We start from the raw sequence: 15,633 nt of genomic DNA on the forward strand, positions 1-15,633 counted from the left end.
CAATGGACATGAGTTTGGGTAAACTCCAGGAGTTGGTGATGGACAGCGAGGCCTGGCATGCTGCAGTCCATGGGTTTGCAAAGAGTCGGACACGACTGAGCAACTGAACTGAACTGAACTGAATGAAAAAGAAGGTCTCCAGGGTCCAATCACACTAGTCACACTTCAACTGTTTAATAACCACACGAAGCCATGGCTACTGTATCCTGTAGCAACGATATAGAAATATCCATCATTGCAAAAAGTCCCACTGGACAGCCCTGCTCTGAGACAGTCTTCTTTCCCTTTACTGCTTTTAGAACCCTGGTCAGCTTAACGAAAGGAGCATCTGCTTACATTTACACCTGTATTCTCTCTCCCTGGAGCATTATATGTTTTGCCTCCTCTCTGCCTAGGAAGTGGATATTTCCAGCCCATAATAAAGGATTTCCGATATGTAGGATGAAGCCATGGGCCTTCCCCTACTGCAGAGATCTGAAAGCTTAACCTACATTTCCCAGACCCACTTGCAGTTAGAATCACTTCCATGAGGTTAGAAAACAGGAAGGAGATGGAGGCCGACTTCCTAAAGCTTTGGGCTGTTCTCCTCTAGCAAATAAGAAAGAGCAGTTTCCAGCCCCTACTGCAAGGTGCTGAGAAGTGGCTGCAGCAGTGGCTGGAGTCATCATTCCCATGTCCAGCCACCAGCTTCACGATTCATGAGGCAGCTTCTCCATGACCAGGGTGCAGATAGTAAGTGCAGTTTCTCTACCCAGGATCCTGGTCCCTGGGTCACAGTTGTATTCCTGAAATTAATTTCCTGTTTTGCAGTGTCCTAGTAGTCATTCTTGAGGCCAAGGCTGGAACTTGGCCCTCTTCCCCTTCAAATGACTTTGTAAATCTTTAATTCCCTGTATTATATCCCTTCTGCTTAAATACCTAGTGTGGTTTCTGTTCTTTTCACTGAACCCTGAATATTTCAGCAAGAAGCCAGGAAAGAGCTGGGTCAGGTAAATTGTAAATCAAGGCCACCATCTGGGCATCTCTAAAGTATAAATTGCCCACAGACCAAATGATTTATCCTGAAAGCAGTAGTTCCCAACCTCCATCACCATGGACCAGCTGGGAGGCTCTGCAGAGCTGGACCAGTTGACACCTGCCTTTGTTTTATGAAATGGTTTTTATATCCCAGCTCCTATATAACCAGTCACAAAGAGGTCAAAGAGGCAAGACAGCTTCAAACACCATAGATGGTGAAAACAATGGGTTTTTCAGTCAGTTCAGTCACTCAGTCATGTCCAACTTTTTGCAGCCCCATGGACTGCAGCACACCAGGCTTCCCTGTCCATCACCAACTCCCGGAGTTTGCTCAAACTCATGTCCATCGAGTTGGTGATGCCATCCAACCATCTCATCCTCTGTTGTCCCCTTCTCCTCCTACCTTCAATCTTTCCCAGCATCAGGGTCTTTTCAAATGAGTCAGTTCTTCACATCAGATGGCGAAAAGATTAGAGTTTCACCTTCGGCATCAGCCCTTCCAATGAATATTCAGGACTGATTTCCTTTAGGATTGACTGGTTGGATCTCCTTGCAGTCCAAGGGACTCTTAAGAGTCTTCTCCAACACCACAGTTCAAAAACATCAATTCTTTGGCGCTTAGCTTTCTTTATAGTCCAACTCTCACATCCATACATGACTACTGGAAAAACCATAGCTTTGACTGGACAGATCTTTGTTGGCAAAGTAATATCTCTGCTTTTTAATATGCTGTCTAGGATGGTCATAGTTTTTCTTCCAAGGAGCTAGCATCTTTTAATTTCATGACTGCAGTCACCAACTGCAGTGATTTTGGAGCCCCCCAAATGCGCAAATGACACCACCTTTATGGCAGAAAGTGAAGAAGAACTAAAGAGCCTCTTGATGAAAGTGAAAGAGGAGAGTGAAAAAGTTGGCTTAAAGCTCAACATTCAGAAAACTAAGATCATGGCATCTGGTCCTATCACTTCATGGCAAATAGATGGGGAAACAGTGGAAACAGTGTCAGACTTTATTTTTGGGGGCTCCAAAATCACTGCAGGTAGTGACTGCAGCCATGAAATTAAAAGACGCTTACTGCTTGGAAGGAAAGTTATGACCAACCTAGACAGCATATTAAAAAGCAGAGACATTACTTTACCAACAAAAGCCCGTCTAGTCAAGGCTATGGTCTTTCCAGTAGTCATGTATGGATGCGAGAGTTGGACTGTAAAGAAAGCTGAGTGCTGAAGAATTAATGCTTTTGAACTGTGGTGTTGGAGAAGACTTTTAAGAGTCCCTTGGACTGCGAGGAGATCCAACCAGTCCATCCTAAAGGAGATCAGTCCTGGGTGTTCATGGGAAGGACTGATGTTGAAGCTGAAACTCCAATACTTTGGCCACCTCATGTGAAGAGCTGACTCATTCGAAAAGACCCTGATGCTGGGAAAGATTGAGGGCAGGAGGAGAAGGAGACGACAGAGGATGAGATGGTTGGATGGCATCACCGACGCAATGGATATGAGTTTGAGTAAACTCCGGGAGTTGGTGATGGACAGGGAGGCCTGGTGTGCTGCAGTTCATGGGGTCACAAAGAATCGGACACGACTGAGCGACTGAACTGAACTGAATTGAACAAAATAAAGTCTGTCACTGTTTCCATTGTTTCCTCATCTATTTGCCATGAAGTGATGGGACTGGATGCCATGATCTTAGTTTTTGAATGCTGAGTTGTAAGCCAATTTTTTCACTCTCTTCTTTCACTTTCATCAAGTGGCTCTTTAGTTACTCTTCAATTTCTGCCAAAGGGTGGTGTCATCTGCGTTTCTGAGGTTACTAATATTTCTCCCAGTAATCTTGATTCCAGCTTTGCTTCATCTTGCCTGGCATTTCTCATGATGTACTCTGCATGTAAGTTAAATAAGCAGGGTGACAATATACAGCCTTGACGTATTCCTTTCCCGATTTGGAACCAGTCTGTTGTTCCATGTCCAGTTCTAACTGTTGCTTCTTGACCTGTATACAGATTTCTCAGGAGACAGGTAAGGCAGTCTGGTGTTCCCATCTCTTGAAGAATTTTCCACAGTTTGTTGTGATCTACACAGTCAAAGACTGTGGAGTAATCAATAAAGCAGAAGGAGATGTTTTTCTGGAATTCTCTTGCTTTATTGATGACTCAATGGATGTTGGCAATTTGATCTCTGGTTCCTCTACCTTGTCTAAATCCAGCTTGGGCATCTGGAAGTTCACGGTTCATGTACTGTTGAAGCCTGGCTTGGAGAATTTTGAGTATTACTTTGCTAGCATGTGAGATGAGTACAATTGTGCAGTAGTTCGAACCTTATTTAGCATTGCCTTTCTTTGGGATTGGAATGAAAACTGACCTTTTCCAGTCCTGTGGCCACTGCTGAGTTTTCCAAATTTGCTGGCACATTGAGTGTATCAGTTTCACAGCATCATCTTTTAGGATTTGAAATAGCTCAACTGGAATTCCATCACCTCCACTAGCTTTGTTCATAGTGATGCTTCCGACTTGATTTCCCATTCCAGGATGTCTGGCTGTAGGTGAGTGATCACACCACCATGATTATCTGGGTCATGAAGATCTTTTTGCATAGTTCTTCTGTGTATTCTTGCCACTTCTTCTTAATATCTTCTGCTTCTGTTAGGTATTAAATGTGTTTTTAATTAACACTAGATTCAAAAAAGCAGAGTTACAGCCCCAATGTTATGTTCCAAATGTGATCAAACTGTCAAAAGTACATGAAATCAGCCACATTACACTGTGAATCACAAGTCACAGTTATATTTGTTCTGTGGGTGTGGAAAAAGCAACTTTTTTCGTCATGATGGAAAAACAACACAAAGACTTCTGACACCTGGTCTGATGTGTCTCCCTGCCACCTCTGACCCCTAGGTCCTGCCCACCTGTCTGCACCATCTTGTCTGCTCTTGTGGATATTTGCATGGCTTCACCTCCCTGACCCACAGGTGCTTTACTCTACATCCATGTTTCAGTAATTCCAGCACAGTAAGTGTGACTTCTCCCCAGAAGTGGCAACTCTTTGAAAATCATGTCCCCATGAGCTCACTGTCATCTCCTTGGGAATCTCCTCACAGCAAAGATTGCCAAGCGTCTCTGCCCATTTGTTTCTCCCAAGTGGTCACCAAATATTTATTGGACACTGATGTAGGTTGAACAGTGACCCCAAAACTTGTGGAAGTCCTGACCCCCAGTACCTCAGAATGTGATACCAAAGTAGGATGGGTCTCAAAGGCAAATGACCTGTGTCCTTATAAGATGAAGGCCATGTGACCTCTCGGCTTCTGAGATGGCCCAGACTCTGTCTGTGGAGTGCGTTTCTCCCTGGGCCTCTCTTGTCTTTTAAGAGAGACTATATTCTGTCTATAGAATGTGTAGCTATCTAAATAAATCCATTCTTTAAAAAGAAAAAAGAAGTAGAAGAAGACTAAGGCCATGTGAAGACAAAGGCAGAGATCCGAGTGATGTGATGCAAACCAAGGAACACCAAAGATGGCCAGCAACCAACAGAAGCTAGAAAGAGGCAAAAAAAAAAAAAAAAAAAGCTTTATAGCTTTTATAGTTTTCAGGGTAAAGTGTCCCTGCTGATATCTTGATTTTGGACTTCGAGTCTCCAGACCTATGAGACCATAAATTTGTTTTGTTTTAAACAACCAGTTTATAGTACTTGGTTATGACAGCCTTAGAAAACTAATACCAGGCAATGGTCTGTGAGTTGGGGTCCCGGGGGCAAGGACGAGGCATTACCACCATCCTCTAGGGGCTCTGAGCCTCTCTGTCCCCAGATTTCTCAAGGCCTCCTTCCTCCTGTCTCCCCACAGCTTCCTCCTTCTGCACCTCTAGGGGCAGGATGGACAGTGGGTTTCAAATCCTGGTGTGGCTAGCCGTCACATGATTTTGAACCAGGGGCCATAGCCCCCTGCCCTTCAGCTCAGAGGACTGCTTTAGTCCTGCTCTGATTCTAATCTGGAATCCTAATGCCTTTATAAAAATTTTTGTTTTGTATTGGGGTGTAGCCGATTCACAAACAATGCTGTGATAATTTCATGTGAACAAGAAAGGATCTCAGCCATGCATATACATGTATCCATTTTTCCTCAAATCCTTGGGGGTTCTAATTTTATGGATGGGGAAACTGAGCCCCGAGGGGCTGTAGTGACGTGTCAAGATCAGGTTGGTTAGTGTTGGAATGAGAATTGGTGTTGAGGCCCCAGACCCCAGCCTGGGTGTCCCAAGCCCTCTGAGCCCCAGCAGGTGCTGGAAACAAACCATTCCCCCCCTTCCCAGAGGCCGTGTATCCTCAGTCAGTGGTTCATCTCTGGTGGTCCCTGGGTGTCACTCATGACAAGCTCTGCCTTCTTCTTCCCACCTCCACCTCTGAACCCTGCTGGCCCCAACGACCGGCCCTCAGTCTGCTGGAGCTCACTGATTGCTGGCTCTGAGACCTCTGGGCCGGGTTAACATCTACACTCTGGATCAGGTCTGTCCCACCTGGAACTCCGGAGCAGAACTACAGGGAGGACCTGGGGACTGAGGGCTGGACTGGTGGCCTGCGTCAGCCACAGAGCCCAGCTGGACGTGGGTGATGCACAGGTGAGTTTGTTCATGCAGCAGACAGCCGGCATGGATATGTGCACTCAGCACATCTGTGCCTCCCAGGCTGTGTGGGGTCCCAGGCCTGTTAAGGATCTCCTGAAAGCTATAAATCTTCCCTTATAAAATGAAACGTTCAGACATACACAGAAAATTCTGTACATGATTTGCCATAGGCTTGCTAGCCACCAAAGTCCACCTGTTCTCTCCTTAGGGAAGAGATGGATGCACCCCCGGATGACAGTTAAATTTGCATTTAAATATGTGGTATGCATTTTAGGGCCTACCTTGTAGAGGAGTCCTTAGAACCAGAAATCTGCAAAGTTACCTGTGCTGAGTGAAGAGGAAAGGCTTTTGGGTACCACTTTCCTACCTGTATGGTATTGGGTGTGTGAATTCATTTGTCTGAGCCTCAGTTTCCAAATATGGCTACACATGAGGTTAAGACATAAATCTCAAATGCCTAGGGACATCCCTGGTAGTCCAGTCCCTGGTTAGGACTTGGCACTTTCACTGCCGAGGGCCCGCGTTCAAACCCTGGTCAGGGAACTAAGATCCCACAGCGGAGTGGCACAGTTAAAAAAAAAGTCTAGTAAAAGAATAACCAGCAATTTAAAAATTAACCAAAAACATCCTTTATACAGTAATCCTTTTTCTCTTTCTCTCTGTGTCTATATATAATATGCTATATGGATCTGAAAAGATATTCACCCAAGTGTTACCAGGAGATTTAGACTGAACTAGAGATAATGAAATGTATTTTTCTGCATTCAACAAAGAACATTTATTCTTTTGGTATACACAAGAAAAAATAAACATGATTATTTTTTCAAATTAAGTGCCTAATACAGTGTTTGCCAGAGAGCATCTGGCCAATAAATAATGTTTATTATTACACTGATGTGTTATAGGAAATAGGTTGCCATATCGTATAAAGTATATTATTAAAGAATCACTGTGTTCATTCATTCACAAGACATCTCTGGAGTACTGATGACCTGCCTACAAAGTGTTGCCCTGGACCCAGGGGAGAGGGTGGGTGTAGAAAAGAAGCAGTCTTACAGGATGGAGAAGGATTGAGAGCAGACAGAAAACGCAAAGTGCCATGCACCCACACAAGACTCCAAGATTGCTTTCAGAGGGTGTGGGTATGGGGGTACACATAAGGGTCGAGGAGGTACGCACTGCTTGAACAAGCAATGTCTCAGCTGCACACACCCCTTCATTTTTTTGGCCATGCCTCGAGCCTGTGGGGTCCTAGTTCCCCAACCAGGGACCGAACTGGAGCCCTCAGCAATGAAAATGCAGAGTCCCAGTCACTGGACTGCCAGGGAATTTGTTCAGGGTGGGAAGGATGGATTTCCAAGGAGGAGATGGAGATATAGGGGAGATCCCAGAGGGCAGAAGGAGACAAGTGTCGTTGAGAATGAAGGGGCAGCAGCAGGCAAAACCCTCTGATCTGGGGACATAGAGGGGATTGGCACACAGACCACAGGATTCCAACTGTAAGCTCCCAGCTGACACATTTTGACTTCATTCCACAGAAGATGGGGGTCCCTGTGCTGCTTCTTGAGCAGGAACAGACCTAATCAGAGCTATATGTTTTTTGTTAGGACCAAGGTCTTTTCGCAAGTAGCAGAAACTAGACCACAGTGGCTCAACCAAATAGGGTTTTTCTTATTTGATTTGTTTTGTTTTGTTTAGTTTTTTCACAGACCATGGAATCTGGAGGTAGAAAATCCAAATCTAGCCTGTAGGCTCTATTCTGTTATGAATGAGGTGGGTGCCTTCTGCCCTTCTGCTCTACCGTTCCTGGAGTGTGACCTTCATCCTAAGGTTGCCTCATGGATACAAAACGGCAGCTGCCTCTCCAGGCTCGTGTCCATAGACTAAGCAGACAGGCAGGAGGAGGAGGGGTGGGGGGAGAAAGGAGGAGGAGGAAGTAGAAGTGGAGAAAGAGAGGGAAGGAGAGGGGAAGGAGAAGGTGGATCCCATTTGTAAGAAAATCCATAATAGGAAAACCTATAGCGATAGAAAGTACATTAGTAGTTGTCAGGGGCTGGGAAGAAGAGGGAATGGAGAGACTGGGAGATGCCGGCTGAAGGTATAGGGTTTCTAACATTTTCAAGGTGACGAAACGGAGGCTCTGTGAATGTACTAAGAATCATTGCATTAAATTTTACACTTGAAATGGATGAACTGTATTAATCTCAGTAAAGCCCCTTCCTACTGCCTTTCCCTTAAAGGATGTAAGTGTAGAGAACAGGCTCAGATCCTTCCTGAGAGCCCACAGGAGGCCCCGTGGGAGTAGGGGTAGGATGGAGAGAATCAGATGGGTCTTGGCAGCCTTAGACCCTAGAGGGAGTTCAGGTCCAGGCCTGAGCTGTATCCTCAGGGCTCAGGGCAGATCTGCATGGGGATGATGGGCACCTGATGGAGCCCTGCTGTGCCTGTCTCGATCATGTTCCCAGTCACCCAGGGCAGCCCTCATTCATTAGTGCTTATTCAGTGAATCATTCACTTAGCCAACATCCCTTGGCATTCACTTTGTGCTTCCAAACTTCCCATTCCCCATCCTCATAGATGCCATTCTTCCCACAACTTCTCACAGAAAAGACCCCTGCCCTCTCAGAAATGAACAGACTGGCTGAAAGAAAAAAAATAATAATTCTACTGCTTATACTGTACCGTCCATTACACTCTATATATTATAACTTTCATAAACAGGGGACCATACAACTAAGTATAAACTCCTTATGTTTATGGTTCTTATGGAACGATAGAATTCAAATGAATTTTCAAATGTAATAGAAATCAATTACTAAAACCAAGAACAATGTAAATGTCTTTCTGCACCTAGATTCTGGCTTGCAGAGTGGGGGCCCTGTGAAGCCAGCCTTTCCCCCACATTTTCGATCCTAAGTCCTGATCTGTGATGTCACAGGGGACAGAAGGGTCAGGTCAGAGGACTCAGAGGGATGGTTTGCCCTGGCCTGGATGGGGCAGAGTGTGGAAGTCTTTGGGCTGGTGAGTGGAGGAACATGAGCAGGAGTCGGGGCTGGGTTCAGGGGATGGAGTTGGAGGGATGGTACCCCAACAAGTCTAGTTCAATTCAGTTCAGTTCAGTTGCTCAGTCATGTCCGACTCTTTGCGACCCCATGAATTTGCAGCACGCCAGGCCTCCCTGTCCATCACCAACTCCCGGAGTCCACCCAAACCCATGTCCATTGAGTCAGTGATGCCATCCAACCATCTCATCCTCTGTTGTCCCCTTCTCCTCCTGCCCCTAATCCTTCCCAGCATTAGGGTCTTTTCCAGTGAGTCATCTCTTCGCATGAGGTGGCCAAAGTATTGGAGTTTCAGCTTCAACATCAGTCCTTCCAATGAATACCCAGGACTGATCTCCTTTAGGATGGACTGGTTGGATCTCCTTACAGTCCAAGGGACTCTCAAGAGTCTTCTCCAACACCACAGTTCAAAAGCATCAATTCTTCGGCACTCAGCTTTCTTCACCGTCCAACTCTCACATCCATACATGACCGCTGGAAAAACCATAGCCTTGACTAGACAGACCTTTGTTGGTAAAGTAGTGTCTCTGCTTTTAAATATGCTATCTAGATTGGTCATAACCTTCATTCCAAGGAGTAAGCATCTTTTAATTTCATGTCTGCAATCACCATCAGCAGTGATTTTGGAGCCCCAAAAAATAAAGTCAGACACTGTTTCCACTGTTTCCCCATCTATTTCCCATGAAGTGATGGGACCAGATGCCATGATCTTAGTTTTCTCAACGTTGAGCTTTAAGCCAACTTTTTCACTCTCCTCTTTCACTTTCAAAGACTAGAGATCTCTTCAAGAAAATTAGAGATACCAAGGGAACATTTCATGCAAAGATGGGCTCGATAAAGGACAGAAATGGTATGGACCTAACAGAAGCAGAAGATATTAAGAAGAGGTGGCAAGAATACACAGAAGAACTGTACAAAAAAGATCTTCATGACCCAGATAATCACGGTGGTGTGATCACTCACCTAGAGCCAGACATCCTGGAATGTGAAGTCAAGTGGGCCTTAGAAAGCATCACTACGAACAAAGCTAGTGGAGGTGATGGAATTCCAGTTGAGCTATTTCAAATCCTCAAAGGTGATGCTGTGAAAGTGCTGCACTCAGTATGCCAGCAAATCTGGAAAACTCAGCAGTGGCCACAGGACTGGAAAAGGTAAGTTTTCATTCCAATCCCAAAGAAAGGCAATGCTAAAGAATTCTCAAACTACCGCACAATTGCACTCATCTCACATGCTAGTAAAGTAATGCTCAAAATTCTCCAAGCCAGGCTTTAGCAACACGTGAACCGTGAACTTCCAGATGTTCAAGCTGGTTTTAGAAAAGGCAGAGGAACCAGAGATCAAATTGCCAACATCCGCTGGATCATCGAAAAAGTAAGAGAGTTCCAGAAAAACATCTATTTCTGCTTTATTGACTATGCCAAAGCCTTTGACTGTGTGGATCACAATAAACTGTGGAAAATTCTGAAAGAGATGGGAATACCAGACCACCTGACCTGTCTCTTCAGAAACCTGTATGCAGGTCAGGAAGCAACAGTTAGAACAGGACATGGAACAACAGACTGGTTCCAAATAGGAAAAGGAGTACGTCAAGGCTGTATATTGTCACCCTGCTTATTTAACTTGTATGCAGAGTTCATCATGAGAAACGCTGGGCTGGAAGAAACAATTCTAGAAGCATAAGTAATTGAGATAGCTGGATGGGCAGGAAGGTCTAGCAGTGGGATGGTGGGGGAGAGGAGGCAGGGCTTGATCCCTGGAGAGCCTGAAAGCCTGATTGCCAAGGATTGGGCATTGTCCTGCGGGCCTGCGAAGTCCTTGAGGGCTATTATAATCTCATTTCTGTTTAGCAGGACCGTGCTGGCCACAATGCAGAGGCAGAAGGGAAGACAGACGAGATAGGAAATTAGCACCACAGTGGGACATCCAGGTGGGTGGTCTAGAATGCCAGGCTGAGCCCTGGAGGGAGGCCTGAGCTGGACAACTATCTGGGCATCAGCAGTGGTGACCGCGAGCAGCCCCTGACTGACTTGGGCACAGGGACAAAGAAGGGAAGCCTCAGAGAATCAATGCCAAGGGCCTCTGATGAAGCCTCTGGTGGAGGAGAGAGAACATGGTGGGTCTCAGAGGGCACTCAGGGTTGGGCCTGACTGCCTCCCCAGCCCCGGGGCAGAGCTGAGGTTAGCGGGCTCCCAGCTCCCCGGCCCTGACACTCACATCGGCAGCCTTTGCTTCTCAGACGGGGCCTAGGGATGAGGGCAGTCCCCAGCCTCGGGGATGGACTCGGGCCCGGAGGAAACAGATGCCCACCTTCCGAGGTCTGTTTTCCATTCCAGTGCTACCATAAATCGCCTGGAACAGCCCCCACCCTCCCCCGGCTGCTACTTTGCAGTCGGGGTGTATCAGTCATGATAAGACATTACTTAAAGCACCAGTGACAGGGCCTAATCAGTCTTGTGAAATATAGACTTCTCCCCACACTGCGGGCAGGGCCGACATTAATACACATTTATGCAAAGCAAGAGCTGTAGCTGTCGGGGGCTAATCTTTACAAGTATGATAAATGATGTTTATTTTCCATGATGGAACGAAACACCCCAGCCGACAGTAATTGTAATAAAAAGGACAGATCAACTTCTATGAAGTGATTGAATTACCCTTCGATTGCATTAATGTCCACACTCTGTCGTGTCACCGGCATCCTCGAGGTTCTGAGGACAGTGAGCAGAACAACTTCCCCTTCAAGTCCATGCCTGCCCTTTCTGCCAGGCTGCTGGGGCCAAGGGGGCGCCTACTGGGAGAGATGGGTCCAGCTTCTTCTGCTCAGACCTTCATCTTCCCTGTGTGTGAGACCCCTGAACTGGAGGTTCACAGAGCCCATTATCCAGGTGGACAGCCTGAAAGGGCCGGGAAGTGGGGTGGCTTGGGGGCAGGAGGGGTTGACCCTGCATGGCCAGTGTTTGGGACCAGAAGACAAAATGCTATGTCTAATTCTCCCCATGGCTCCGAAGGATGGTGTTATTATTTTTTTGTCTTGGCAGGCATGGGAGAGGGAGCTCAGAAAGGTGAAGTGGGCTGGCCAAGGTCACACAGTTAGTGTGTGTCGAAAACGGGGTTCACGCTCAGGAGTGTTTAACAGACTGCTCTTGAGGTACCTGAGGGGACCCTGGCCCCCAGTCTTCCTCTGATGTGGGACCAGGTACATTTCCAGCTTCACAGAGGACTGACCCCATTCCTGGTAGAGTCTGGACACCAGGAGGCCCAGATGAGAGATGTTGGATGCCTGCTTCCAAAACCGCAACTGGAGACGATGTGCCGGCAAGGAAGCACGTGGGATGAGCAGGCAGGTGGGTCTGACTCTGTCTCTTAGACCACAGTCTTTCTACCTATAAAATGGAGTTGCACCCTCTCAGTTGGTCACCAGTTCAGTGCTGAAAAGGGTCCCACAAGGGTCTCTACTGGGTTGTTGCTCAGAGTCAGACATCTCTTGAGAGATCCAGTGACCTTGAGGGCTGCCGGGGACCCCAAGGGAAAGGGAAAAGCATCTCTGATCAATTCTCCCCACAGAAGCCAAAGGCTCCTAGATAAAGTGCATCTTGTAATAAAGTGTGCAACTTGCCTGAAGCTCTCCAATGACCTCCACTGAATTCAGAGTAAAATGCCAGCTCCTTAATCCACCATTTGTCCCCGTGTACATGGCACTTTGTTCAAGCTACAAAAAAGGCAATTTCATAGCAGTCCATCAAACAACAGTTTCTCAGACTTGTAGTTGCCAAGAGGGAGGGAGATGGGGCTAAGGATGGATTGGGGGTTTGGGATTAGCCAATACAAACTAGTGTATAAGGAATGGATGAACAACAAAGTCCTACTGTAGAGCACAGGGAACTATATTCAATATCCTGTGATAACCCATAATGGAGAAGAATATGAAAAAGAATGTATATCTATGTATAACTGAATCACTTTGCAGTACAGCAGAAATTAACACAACACTGTAAATCAACTATACTTCAATAAGATAAAATTTTTTAAAAAGAGCAGTTTCTCTTGATGGCACCTGGCTCCCAGTGCTCTTTACCTACGCCTCACCACAGCCTCTCACAGGCAAGGGGCCTGAGGCTTAGGGAGGGGAGCATACTTGCTTGTTAGTTACTGAGGCTTTACACCCAGAGTAGCAGCACTGAAGCCTGCTGGACCCCTGCCTCTGCTGCCTTGCCTGGGGCCCTCCTCTGCCTAATAGACTTTGCAGGGGAAAAGACAGAGCATCCACTATGAACCAACAAATGGTCTGACCAAAGAGAATATTTTCAAAATGATGCATTTTTACTACATTTAATCTCAAATCCTAATCCACCCGAAGTGTTTCTGAGCACTGCCCTGCAGGGATGCCAGAGGTCATTCTGATGGGGCTCTTGTGTAGCTAGCAGCGCCCTAGGTATGGGCTCTGCAGGTATCTGCCGTGGATGGCTGGAGGTGGGGTGGAGCAGCTTACTGGAGGAAGTGATGGGCCCCCTTCCAGAGACTCGGTCCCCAGCACTGCTGGGTGGTGGTTCTCCAATCTGATGTGCATGCAAGTCCCTGGAGGGTTTGTTAAAACACAGATTGATGTGGTCTAACCACACAATGGAATATTATTCAACCCTACAAAGGAATGTACTGATACAACTTGGATGAATCCCAAAAATATAATACTAAGTGAAAGACTAAACACAAAAAGTCACACATCTTTTGATTCCATTTGTATGAAATATCCAGAATAGACAAATCCATAAAGATAGAAAATAGATTGATAGGGGGTTGCCAGGGGCTGAATGGGGAATGATTGCTTCATAAGCATTGCTTTCCTTGAGGGGTGATGAAACTGTTTTGGACCTAGAGAAGGGTGCTTGTCACAAATGCATTGGGAGGTCACTAAATGTCACTGAATTGCACACTTTCAAATGTCATTTTGGGGGCTTCCCTGGTGGCTCAGTGGTAAAGAACCTGCCTGCCAATGCAGGAGACACGGGTTTGATCCCTGGTCCGGGAAGATCCCACATGCCTCAGAGCAACTAAGCCTGTGTGCCTCAGCTGTTGAGCCTGTGCTCTAACGCCTGGGAGCCACAACTATGGAGGCTGCTCGCCCTAGAGCCTGTGATCTGCAACAAGAAGGAAGTTCCTGCAATGAGAAGCCTGCACGCCAGAGCTAGAGAGTAGCCCCCACTCTCTGCAACTAGAGAAAAGCCCACGCAGCAACAAAGACCCAGCACAGCCAAAATTAAATAATTAAATAAATAAAAATTATATTTAAAAAAACCCTTCACTTTATGATATGTGAATTTCACATCAGTACATATGCATACACATAGACTGTTGGGTCCCAGCTGCATAGTTTTTGCACAGATTCAGGAGATCTGGGTGGAGCCCAGGGTTACCATTTCTAACCAACTCCCAGGGGCTGCTGATTCCCAGACCACACTTGGAGACTCCATAGAGGGTAACCCAGAACCTCGAGAGGCCCTGGCTTAGATCAGCCTCCACTGAAGCCCACGGCTAGCCAGGGGAGCCCAAGTGACACCAAATTCGAGGGGGTTATTGACCACCTCCCATTAAGAATTTGGGGCTAGTTCTCATTTAATGTTTGTGCTCATAGTTTGTTCCTTTCATATTTTAGCTAAAAAAGGATCATCTTTCATGTGTTTTAAAACCAGGATAGTTTGTTTTTAGAGCTGGTTTGGGATACGCTTCTCCCCATCCTGGCATCAGTGGGAGGCGTGGATGGTACTCAAGAGGGAGATGGAGAGAGGTGGGTGAGCCCAGCCAGGTGGCAGAACCCTGGACCCTGGACCCGTTCTCTAAGCAGCCAGCAAAGAAGATGGTGATGTCTTCCAAATTCTGTCACCCTCCTTCAGCTTCCTCCAGCTCCCAACTTCAACCCTGGTGACTCCCTGGGCACCACCACAGCCCTGCCCCTCTCCCTGGAGGTCACAGGGTCAGACTCTTCCTCAAGCCTGGGCCGTCCAGGCTTCCCCATCGGCCGCTCTGTGGAAGTCAGAGAGTCAGGGGCATCCTTGACTAGGCCTGTTCTTGAACCTCCCTGGCCCCCACCCCCCATCCCCTGCTGCCAAGTTGCTTTGCCAGCCACCCTCACCTCTCACCAGGACTGAAGTAAAGCGTGTCCTCTGCGCCTGCTATTGGCCCTTCCTGTGGTCCTCTACCCCACAGCCAGCAAACCTGACGTGCTTCCCTCGTAACTATGGTAACCACGACCACCCCTGCTGCCTCATTGGGCTCCGCTCTCACCACGCTTCCCTTCACTGGGACCTGTTCCACGTTATCAGTCTCCATCTTCCCCGAGGCCTTGGCCCAAACAGCTCCTTCTTCCTGGAACCTCACCCCCTACTCCCACTGCCCACCCCCCATCCCCAACCCATGCAGGTTGCACTACACAGCCTAAGCCTGCCCTCCTTCAAAATTACTTCATCAAGGACGACTTCACAGGACTGGACAAGGGAAGGCCCCCACTGAAATTTCTTCTATGACCCACTGCTTTCCTTTATCATGCCTGTTCTGGTTTGTGATTATACTTTGATTTGCATGGTTTTTTTTTTTCTTAAGGTCTATCTCTCTCCACCATGGAGGACTCACCAAGGGCCAGGCAGTGAGCAGTTTGCTTGGGGCGAGACGCTCCAAAAATGCCTGCTGAATTGCTGAACCAAGGAAATGTTCTTGTCTTCCTGAGGTGGGTGGTGATGCAAGTGAGCAGTGCTTTGCCACAGAATAACACTGAGTGTTTTAAATGCTTTTAGCTGCCCAGTTCTTGCTGCACTTGCGTGTGTGCATGTGGGTGTGCACATCCACATGGGCTTCTCCAGACCCTCAGAAAGTGATGATACAGAAAGAGCAAACATCCGAGGCATCCACTACTGGGTGCAAGACCCTGTGGAGGAAGACACGGGG

At 47.1% G+C, this 15,633-nt stretch overlaps 1 non-coding gene across 1 annotated transcript; it reads left to right on the forward strand.

The window, feature by feature from the left end:
- The first annotated feature begins 6,101 nt into the window (after positions 1–6,101).
- On the forward strand, positions 6,102–6,178 carry TRNAE-UUC (transfer RNA glutamic acid (anticodon UUC)). The gene has a single exon. It is a non-coding gene; the product is annotated as a tRNA-Glu (tRNA).
- Positions 6,179–15,633: the final 9,455 nt, after the last annotated feature.

This window comes from Giraffa tippelskirchi, chromosome 3 (assembly GCF_054371585.1).
Source record: "Giraffa tippelskirchi isolate mGirTip1 chromosome 3, T2T-mGirTip1v1.2.pri, whole genome shotgun sequence".
NCBI lineage: Eukaryota > Metazoa > Chordata > Mammalia > Artiodactyla > Giraffidae > Giraffa > Giraffa tippelskirchi.